This window comes from Cyprinus carpio, unplaced genomic scaffold (genome assembly GCF_018340385.1).
Source record: "Cyprinus carpio isolate SPL01 unplaced genomic scaffold, ASM1834038v1 S000006552, whole genome shotgun sequence".
In the NCBI taxonomy this organism is placed as follows: domain Eukaryota; kingdom Metazoa; phylum Chordata; class Actinopteri; order Cypriniformes; family Cyprinidae; genus Cyprinus; species Cyprinus carpio.
In genome coordinates, this window is record NW_024879215.1 from 21,047 (window position 1) to 32,679 (window position 11,633).

The 11,633-nt window shown below is 34.6% G+C and overlaps 1 long non-coding RNA gene across 1 annotated transcript; it reads right to left on the reverse strand.

Moving 5' to 3' along the window:
• Window positions 1-6,792: 6,792 nt before the first annotated feature.
• Window positions 6,793-11,300, reverse strand: LOC122143986. Its single transcript, XR_006159467.1, has 3 exons — window positions 11,163-11,300; window positions 9,681-9,740; window positions 6,793-6,986 (listed from the first exon to the last, which is right to left on the reverse strand). It is a non-coding gene; the product is annotated as an uncharacterized LOC122143986 (long non-coding RNA).
• Window positions 11,301-11,633: the final 333 nt, after the last annotated feature.

The window sequence follows — 11,633 nt, forward strand, 5'->3', positions numbered from 1 at the left end:
CAGTGGAGTCATTCAGGTTCCTGGGCACCACAATCTCAGAGGACTTAAGTGGGACATTCACATTGACTCCATTGTGAAAAAGGCCCAGCAGAAGTTGTACTTGATTCCAGCAGAGGTTGTACTTCCTTCGCCAGCTGAGGAAGTTCAACCTGCCATAGGAGCTGCTGAAACAGTTCTACTCTGCCGTCATTGAATCTGCACTTCAGTAACTGTCTGGTTCAGCTCAGCTACCAAATCTGACCTCAGAAGACTACAGAGGGTAATCCAGACTGCTGAGAGAATCATCGGTACAACCCTCCCTTCTCTCCAAGAACTGTACTTATCCAGAGTGAGCAAAAGGGCTGGCAAAATCACTCTGGATCCCTCACATCCAGCACACTTCCTCTTTGAACTGTTGCCATCTGGTCGACGCTACAGAGCTCTGAGCACCAGAATGACGAGACACAGAAACAGTTTCTACCCCCGGGCAATCCATCTAATGAACACTTGACAATAACTGTGGAACACACAACACTATTTATACACTCATACACTTATTTATCGAACAGACATACTTAGTTTTGTATGTACAGGTATATTATGTACAAATTGAAATGTAGACTGTCTATTGTAATATACCTGCACATACAATTGTCAATTTGTATATTGTTATACCTTACTTGTTCTATTTTTATTTATTTTATTTTATTTATTTATTTTATTATTACTATTATCTGTGTTTTTGTTCTGTCACTGTCATTCTGTTGCACTGCAGAGCTTCTGTCACGAAAACAAATTCCTCGTATGTGTAAACATACCTGGCAATAAAGCTCATTCTGATTCTGATCCCCTCCCTTCGGAGACTGGGCCACAGGGCAGTATTCCAACATGATAACGACCCCAAACACACCTCCAAGACGACCACTGCCTTGCTAAAGAAGTTGAGGGTACAGGTGATGGACTGGCCAAGCATGTCTCCAGACCTAAACCCTATTGAGCATCTGTGGGACATCCTCAAATGGAAGGTGGATAAGCACAAGGTCTCTAACATCCACCAGCTCCTTGATGTCATCATGGAGGAGTGGAAGTGGACTGAGGGTTAGGGCAGCACTGGAAAATAATGGTGGCCACACAAAATATTGACACTTTGGTCCCAATTTGGACATTTTCACTTAGGGGTGTACTCACTTTTGTGGCCAGCGGTTTAGACATTAACCTGTTAACCTGCACCCCCCATTATGGGACTCACAGCTGAAAATGACCTACCTAACTTAAAATTGCAACAGTTACTGACTTCAGTGTGCTACACACACAATTTTGGTGTCTTTGGAAAGAAGACCCTTTGGGCTTTACTATCCATCATCAGCAATGGTGTCAAAAGTATTCACATTCATTACTCAAGTAGAAGTATAGATACTAGGGTTTAAAAAGACTTTGTAGAAGTTGAAGTATCAACTCAAGCTTTTTACTCAAGTAAAAGTGTAAAAGTACTGGTTTCAAAACTACTGAAAGTATAAAAGTAAAAGTAATGTAAGAAAAAAAAAATGCCATTAAGAACAAAAGCCACTACCCCACCTCCTCAAAAAAACATTTTTCTAAAAATTTGGGATGCACTAGGCTACCTGTTTCAGCCGCATATATGCCCATTGAAAATGAACGCACTATTAGTACAATGCAAATACATTAAAGAACTAGAGATATGATGACTAGTTGCCTATAAGTATTGTAATGGTGCAAAAAGTCAAACTTCAGAGGCATGTCATCCATAAGCTTTAATGGAATGTAAATGTACATCCAAAGCTTAGCTGCAGGAATCTGCGAGGGCAATGGACAAGAAAACTGGTGTACCCAGGGCAGGCTTATTAACAATTACCCTTGTATGGTTGTCTATATACAATAAACATTAGTGCTGTCAAAAATGAATGATTAATCCAAGTGATTAATCAAAAAATAAAAATGAAAAAATAACTCATAATCCTGATACCTTCTTGACTGATACCTTCCTGTATTCGCTACATACGTCTGCTATAGGGCTGTCAAAATGGCTGAAAAACTAAATTCGAGTTTTTTACTTATGTATTATCAAAATTCGAATTATATTCAAATTTAAAATGCATAATTTCAATTAAGGTGAAGAGAAGCTTTGGCTTTTCTCCTGAGGTCACAAGAGTTGTTGGACGGGGCGCATCGAGCAAAATATTACTAATGTACGTTATTCAAGCATTAGAATACAGGACTGTTAAGTGAATAATATTTAAAATAATGTTTATAAACCAATTATAATTAAGTTGCTTAAACAACTATAAACAAAACAGCATCATGTATGCATGCATAGTTTAATACAAAGCGCAGAAAGCCAATCACACAATACATTTTTTATTTAAAAACATGAGAGGCAGTGGGATGGGGAAAAACCCACCATAAATTCTCGAGATATGTTTTTAAAAAAGTTGAACGAGGGGATAACGAGTTACAAAGTTGTTATAGCCTACTTATCACAACATTGTCAATTGCGTTGTCAATCGCAAACGCTAATTTATTCAAACGTCTCGCTACCGGACTACCTACAGTAGCTTAATTATCGGAGGAAGAAGAGAAAGCAACCATTTGATAAATCAGCCAGTAGTAAGAAATAATATATTTTAAGAAATATATTTTTTGATAAACGAACCCAACACTGGCTATGTCCTTGCTGGAGTGTGATGTGATTTGTGTCATGTGCAGGTGCGATGGATCACGTACAAACCAATAGGGTGTTGGAATGGTATGTTTTTCATCCAACCACAATCAAATTCACTTCATCCGGATGGCGCAATTTATCTGGATAGGTTTTTATTTTTTGTATTTTTTTTTTTTGAATGAAAACAAATCAAAATTAAATAGGAGTAACGAGGCTATTTTTAAAATGTAAGGAGTAGAAAGTACAGATAATTGCATGAAAATGTAAGGAGTAGAAGTAAAAAGTCGGCTGAAAAGAATTACTTCAGTAAAGTATAGATACCCAAAATTTCTACTTAAGTAAGGTAACAAAGTATTTGTACTTCGTTGCTTGACACCTCTGATCATCAGAGTTTGTACATCAAAAATTGTACCACACTGATTTTTTTTTTTTATTTCATAAAAAAAAATACATGAAATCAATCCTAGAGAAATCCAGAAAAGTAATGGGTTGAAAGTCACGTCTCATAAGTTTCTATTTCAAATCTGAAGAAGATGCCATGAAAAATTAGATTCTTGCAACCCCCCCCCCCGAAACTACTTTGTTTACCCATCCAAAAGAGGACAATATCTTCGTCATGCTTGGAGCTGATCCATGCTGGTCGCTGAGGAAATACATCAATTTTGCACTGTGGATTGCCGAATCTGCTTTTACCGTGGACGAAGCGGTGTCCAGCCCAGGGTCGTCACATGTGGTTGTTGCAAGACCAAGGTACGCTCCTTCGTAGGATCTATCTGCCGAACCGTTCTCAAGCCGCCTGCCTCTGCTCACTCAAGCCGGCTGCGGCTCTCTTTAGACTGCGGCTCACTCTAGACCTCCGGCCTCTGCTCACTCAAGGCCGTGGTGTGTGACGCTGAGAAAGCGAAACTACTTTGTTTTTGCCTTTCAAAAGAAAACACAACTAGAAATCATGTTTATAATGGGTTTTATGTTTATGTCTCATCGCTCTGGCCGGACAAGGCATCACAATATGTTAAGAGGCGTAACATTTACATCACACGCTTGAGGCAAACGGCCAATCACAACGCGCTGGATAGCTGGCCAATCACAGCACACCTCGGTTTTCTGAGAGATGAGCCTTGTGAAAATCGACGTGTTTCAGAAGGTGGGGCATAAGAAATAAGAAATAATAATTCTTATTAACTCTGCTATTCTTGATTTTTCAATCTGCTAACGCTTTGCATTTTTGAATTATGCCTTTACTGTGTGACCAAAAATTGAGTATTTTCTGTTTCAGCTGTTTGATCGGGCTGGTGCCTCACGCGCAAATATTCATTGGAAACAGCACAGTCAATCACCGTGCCATAAGGCGCGAGCAGCGGTCCACTGGCATATTTTTTGATAATTATGATTTTTTCCCCGTCGATACTGAAGCACGCGTGAACTACAAAGCCTATTTTACCTAATGAATAATAGTTAAGCTTCAAATGGGCAACATCACGAATATGGAAACGTTTGGACTGTCCCGAATGAGAGAGGTAAGCCAAACCTTAACTTATGTTTCGCTTTAAATTATTATTATTTTTATAGCTAAGCCTATATTATTATATACTGCAATTATATTTATCCATTAGAATTATATATTTTTAATTCTTGTTCTGTTCTGATAGTTAAATTTAAAGTATTTGTTGTAAAGTGAAGGGAACTAAAAATATCCTATAGTGTTTATAATGTTGGTACATTATAACATTCTTAGGCCTGCTGTATCAAGATGTATCAAGATGGCGCCGCCGAGTCCGGTCGCCGTCCAGGTCGCTCTGCTTAGATTGTGTTTTTATTTACTTTTTTACCTACTTTTGCTTTCTCTTTTACTCACATTTCACTGCTGGTTATATATGCTCTATATAATTGTGTATGTGACAAATAAAAATCTTGAAATCTTGAATCTTATTATTTCTTAATGTTATAAAATGCGACTTATACATGACTTATACATTTTAAATTATTTTAAAAATAATTTATTTTTAGCGTGTTTTTAAAAAGCATGCCGCAAACAAAAATAGGTGATTTATCTGTTAAAATTTGTTACTGTGGTTTAACAAATTTACACTATAGTATACTTAGCAACAGAGTCTGGGCCTAATCTAGGCTATGTTGTTAACTATTTACAAGTTTTGTGTATGCTTTTATTCATTTTTTTTTATTTTTTTTTAATTGCATGATCTGAAAATTACTTTAAGAAACAAAAGCCTCCCCCCCCTTAAAAACTGTGCATGCACATTTACTTAGTGCTCTCTGGCGCAGAACCTGCCTCCCACGTTGCTAAGCTGTGGACGATTTAAAAATATTTGATATAAAGTTTGCTGTCCCATTTTATACAGGAATTGTTAATTTAATAAAAGAAAAAAAATCTAATTATACTGTTAGTTTCATGGTAACATGCAATCAAGGTCTTCGGATACTAATAAAGATACAAGTTCATTTAAGCTATTTAACATGCACTGTGACATTTTCAGCCGTTTCAACTTGTAAAGATTTTAAAGTCAGTTTAATAGTATTGAGATTCAAGTTGAATCTAGTATTAAAGAAAAGCTTTAAATTGCTTAAATTATTTCTATGAATTAAAGTAGCCTAACTTAAAAATATGTTATCATGACTTTTTCATCAGATAATTTTTTTACAGTGTGATAACCAGCAGTATTCGTTTTCCATTTCGGAAACCAAGCACCCACTTTTTTTTTCTTTTTTAAATCTATTATTCGCTCGCTTATCTCCTACAAATGAGGTTTGTGTTTTTGTTTTTTTCAAGGAAGGTGCCACTGTCAGGGGAGTCAAAAGATAATTACATCAATATTGGGGTTGCCAATTAACTTCAGAAATGGAAAATAAGGGCTAATTGTGATTCTTTCTCTTTTGTTCTTTAAGAAAATTAGTGTTTATTCTTGTAGAAAATAAGTGTTTATTCTTTAAGAAAATAAGGGACAGAATAACGGACGATCCAGATATTTGTAATGTACAATAATGTATCCCATACAGAAGTCACATAGATCGAAATATATTTAAAATAAATACATTTTTATATATTGAAATATCTTAAATTTAAATAGAAGAAAATATATTTTTGTAATATATTTTAAAATATATTTACATATATTTTATAAAACATATTTAAATATTTGATTTTGGCCGCTTTTTTAATATTTTCCACATATATTAAACATATGTAAATATATTTTTATTGGAAATATTTACATATATTTATTTCCCATATATGTAAATACATTTAGATATCAGACTATGTAAATATATTCATTTGGAATATATGTCTATATATTATTTTCTAATATTTGTTAACATATTACATTTTAGTACATGTAAATATATTACATTTATATATATGTAAATATATTTTATATTGTAAATATTTACATAATATTTATTTCCCATATATGTAAATACATTAAGATATCAGACTATGTAAATATATTAATTTGTAATATGTCTATGTATTAATTTCTAATATTTGTTAACATCAATATATTTTATATTTATATATATATATATATATATATATATATATATATTATATATATAATATATATATATATATATTATTAATTTAAACATTCAAATACTGAACAGAAATTGGAGACTGAAAAAATTTACAAGTCCCCAGACAATGGAACTTAAAAACTGTGACAGTATAAAATTCACTTGCAAAAATGAGCAGTATATTCAGATGACATAACACCTACTATAGAAAAATAAGAATTTTATTGACATTGACAAAAGAACAGAATGCACATAAACTGCACAATTAAAACATAAAACACAATTTTTTTTAAATTAATTAAATAAAGTCTAAATAAATTTTTAGAGTTGTCTAATAGAGAGGGTGAAAGAAGAACATCCAAACCCTGCCCCTGATTTCTTCAAGATTTTTTATGGATTTATATAATGGTGTTTTTTCGTAAAGTAAAGGCAGTGGCAAAATTAACATGACAATACTTTGATTTTTTTTTTTTCTTGCAAATGCAAATTGTATCAAAATTGGTGTTTTTGGAGTGTGTGTGTGGTTTAATTTTGTAGAACAAAAACAAAGTAGTGTCATGTTAATTTTGCCACTGTCTTTACTTTACGAAAAAACACCATTATATAAATCCATAAAAATCTTGAAGGAAGCAGGGGCAGGGTTTGGATGTTCTTCCTTCACCCTCTCTATTAGACAACTCTAAACTCTAACAGGTCTCCTTTTTCTTCAGTTGAAACCTCAGTTCCACCAACTTGGAATTGATGGCCTGTTCCAGGTTTCCAGCAGTTGCCTTTTCATGGCGTTTCATGACAGCATCTGCAAAACAAAACAAAACAAAACAAGAAAGAAGATAAAAAACATTTGGATTAGTCAGTTGTCACTTGACATGATTCTGGTCAAGTGTTTGTACCCTTAATCTTTAAGGTCACTGCACACTATAGTCAGATATTTTCACACATTAAAAAATTAATACGAACTCACGTTGTGTCAATCACGTTTACACAATGCCTCCGAAACTTGTGTCCGTCATAAAAAAATATTGGATCTTAACCACTGAAAGAAGACTAGGACATTAGCCGCGTTTCCACCGCTGGAACTTTACCCAGGAACTAGGGACTTCGGGCTGGTACTCGGTGTGTTTCCACCACAGGAACCAGGATCTAAATAAAGTTCCGGGTAGAAAAATGCCCCTCAGAAAGTCCCTGCTCACGAGGTAGTACTTTTTCAAAGGTCCGGAACTTTCGGGGCGGGACTTGAGCGCTAAACATGCTGATTGGTTGAGTTCACGCAGCATTGTGATTTCAACCACCATTTATTCAGATAATTTTCAAAATATTACTGTTATTGTATCATGAAATGTAGTTTTAAAAGTATTTCAGGCGAGAATGTAGTTGTTGAAAACTCAAATCTGTGGTTTATTTATAAAGACAGCGCCTATTTAAAAATCTGTTTCGCTGATTTCGGAGATGGTCAGCTCCACGTGATCAGCGGGAGCTCAGAGCTTATGTATCCGCCGAGAGCACTTTCACCTCGGCTAGTCCTTCTGATATGTGCCGCTGGCTCTGATGTCTCTTTAGTGGTTAAACTTAAAATATAATCAGTTTTGTGCAAATCTAACAGGTGACCTTTGGTCTTCATTCAATTGTGAGACTGACTGCTGTGACAGTTGACGTATGACGCTGCTGATGTGTTTTCTTTGTTATTGGGCGCACCAGAAAACACGTCAGCAGCGTCCTACGTCAACAGTCACAGCAGTCGCTTTCACAACAGACCCAGAAGAGAAGACAATCCTGGATTAAGTCATCAATTTTTTGGTATTTTTGGACCAAAATGTATTTTCGATGCTTCAACAAATTCTAACTGACCCTCTGATGTCACATGGACTACTTTGATGATGTTTTTATTACCTTTCTGGACGTTGGACAGTATACCGTACATACATTTTCAATGGAGGGACAGAAAGCTCTCGGACTAAATCTAAAATATCTTAAACTGTGTTCCGAACGGAGGTCTTACGGGTTTGGAACGACATGAGGGTGAGTCATTAATGACATAATTTACATTTTTAGCTGAACTAACCCTTTAAAATGAAAATAAAAAGGAAATTGATATAATATTTCATTTCATTGTATTGTAGGCTGTATATATACACATTTCCTTGAACGACGTACATTTCTGCGGCTATTATTATGTTTAAATGAAAATGAAAGGAGGCAGTTGTTTTTGGTATCATAGCTTATTTCATCTTATTGTAAATATACAGTGAGGAAAATTGCAGTAGCCAAGGCGAGCTGACTGATGTTAAGTACGCTGTTGTTTGCAGAATTACCAGACTGGCGTCGTTTTGTCCGCGGGAGATCACACTCCCGAGTCAAACTCGCAAGGTCCGAACTACCGAGGATGCAAGTCCAAAATTTGCGTACTCTGTATTGAGAAACACGCGCAGGCTTACGTCACCAGACTATTTGCCTAATCTTCACGGTACTTTAGACCGCTGTTGAAACGCTGAAAGCAACAGGTCTGTGGGGGAAAATAGTTCCTGGGGAAAATAGTTCCTGGTACAATTGTTCCGGGTAATTTCGGTGGAAACGCGGCAATAGATATGACTTTATGGATATACAGCAAATGTGGGGGAAATTATGATTCACACTGGTGCACTTCTGAATAGATGTATTATAGCAAACCAAGTTTAATGAATCTCACACCTAACATACAGCATTATGGTCATTTCACACTGCCACCAATTTTGTTTTGTTTGGTCAGTGCGTTCACCCTGTTGGAGTATGGCAAGTGTGAAAAGTTCATTTGCAAAAACTGATAAATGCCATTTTTTTTTTTTTTTAAATGTGCATTATTCTCCACGTATAGCACGATCTGAACCCTAAATATGTTTGGTCAAAAAATCCGGTATTGTCCACTATCAAGGCATAATATAATTCAATATAATTCAAATATTAACAATGGTGGTTATAAATGTAATGTGAAGCTTTTACATTCACAATGCTCATTTTGATCTTGGTGGTGAAGTGTGCAGAAAATTCTGCTGGACTGAAATTTAGTCTTTGGTGAACAGTTTTCAAGAGTGCAAATAAGATTTACAGTAAGTTTAAAGCACCTTTCAGGCTTGTGTGAGGTTTCCACAAGCAACAAAGTCTACTTGAACAAACACTTTACTACATTTAAAGTTTAGAAAATCTTACTTATAATTCCCCCCCTTCACCATCGATCTGGCACGGCAGATGACCATTACAGACTGTTTCACTTTGAAGTGAGGCACAGTCACAGTACTCGGTTCTGTCTTACCAGTATTAATTTTAATTTCAAAGCACTTTTTTATTATCATCTGTGTCTCGTTTGAATTATGTTGTACCTCTCTGGTTGTAGTGTCCTCAGTGCAGTGTTAAACAGGATGGCCTTGTAAGACATACAGGACTCAAAAAATATTTGATATTTATTTGACACATATTTTTAATATCTGATAAACTTCTGAATGTTTGAGGTTTTTCTTACTAGTCAGATGGTTCATAGTGCCTGGAGAAGTTCTTCAACAAGAGGTCCACTCCAACTCTGCTGCACGGTCATCAGCATGAGAGAATATAGGAAAATAAGCAATGTGTCACAGAGCCAACAATACGTAGTATACAATGTCAGATTTATTAGAAATTAACTACAGCAGAGGTGAAATGCAGAAAAAGAGAAAGAATAATGTACAGAACATACAAAAAATCTTAAGAAAACAGAAATTACGTTTTTAGGTTTTAAAGATGCTTGATGATATAGGTGAAATATATTGTGTGTGTATATATATATATATATATATATATATATATAAACGGGTATATATCGTTTAGATTTGTAATGTTTTTTAATGGAGTCTCTTATGCTCATCTAGGTTGTATTTAGTTGATCAAAAATACACAAAAATAGTAATATTGTGAAATATTATTGCAATTTCTAATATTGGTTTCCTTTCTTATTATACTTTTATAATATCATTTTTTATTAATTTACTTCTGTGACGCAGCACTGTATTTTCAGCATCATTACTCAGAACATCATTCTAATACGCTGAGTTATTATCAGTGTTGATAATATTATCAACTGTTGTGCTGCTTAATATTTTTGGAACCTGTGTTCCATAAATAAAATAAAAAGTTACCATTAAAAAAACAACAGAAGTTATTCAAAATAGAAATTTTGACAATATTCTAACAGTATCACTTTTTATCCATTTATACACCTTAATCCTTGCTGAATAAAAGTATTCTAAAAGTTTCTTTAAAAAAAAAGAAAAAAGAAATCGTCCTGACCAGTAGTGTATATTTAACACACACACACACACACACACACACACAAACAAAAATATATTTTGAATAAATACTGTTATTTATACTTTTTACTTATCAAAGAATCCTTAAATAATATCACAGGTCCCGAAAAATATTAAGCAGCACAACTGTTTCCAACACTGATAATAAATCAGCATAATATAATGATTTCTGAAGGATCATAATGATGCTAAAAATTTAGCATGGCTTTACAGGAATCAATTATATTTTAAAGTATATTAAAATATAAAACTGTTATGTTAAATTGCAATGATATGCTATTTCACAAAATTACAGTTTTTTCTTTATCAAATTTTTAATTATATGTTCTGTTTTTTTGTTTTTTTATTATTTTTTTGTTGTTTTTTTATATGTGTGTTCTTTGTGTTTGTGTTGGTAAAGTGTGTTCCTTGTATGTGTTAACATACTTGGCAATAAAGCTCTTTCTGACTGATTTGCGTGTGTGTAATAGCTACACAGTAGGCCTACTACAGTACAAATGGAAATGCCTATTTTTCAATTAAGGATAACTTTAGAATTAATGGACTGCTTTGGGTGCTTGACACTTCATTGGTCGTTTTTGTTGTTTAAGAATGATATTCAAGGTTAAGAGTACGCTGTAAGTTATTTAAATATAAATTGTTTCATCTAGGTATTTAACAACATTAAAGAAAGACGACTTTCTTTATTGATTCTGTCTTCCCTCAGGTAAAATGCACGTTTTCTTGCATGGCTGGATGTTGGAATCACGTTGTTTGCATTCTCCCAGACTGATTAACTGTTAGCTGAAGTCGAAACGCGGACTTTAATAAAAACCTGGTTTGGTTGGGGCGAGACCCGCTCGCTGTGAAGCAGGAGCGAGCAACCAGCCGGCAGAGGGTTCCGCTTAGTCTTAAAGGCTCCCTCGAACAGATATGCTCACAAATCAAACACTTGTCAAAAAAAGAAAAATTGATTCTCAGCTTAGAGTTTGGTATTCGTATGGTCTAGGTGGTCATACGGCATATGCCTTAAATACGGGACAAACTGCGTTCCATACAGCTTTCATAATGCTTCTTTAAAGCCTTAAATGCAGGATGAGACCATATTATACAGAACGGTTAAATTAATTCGCTTTTTTTAATTCATCCATTAA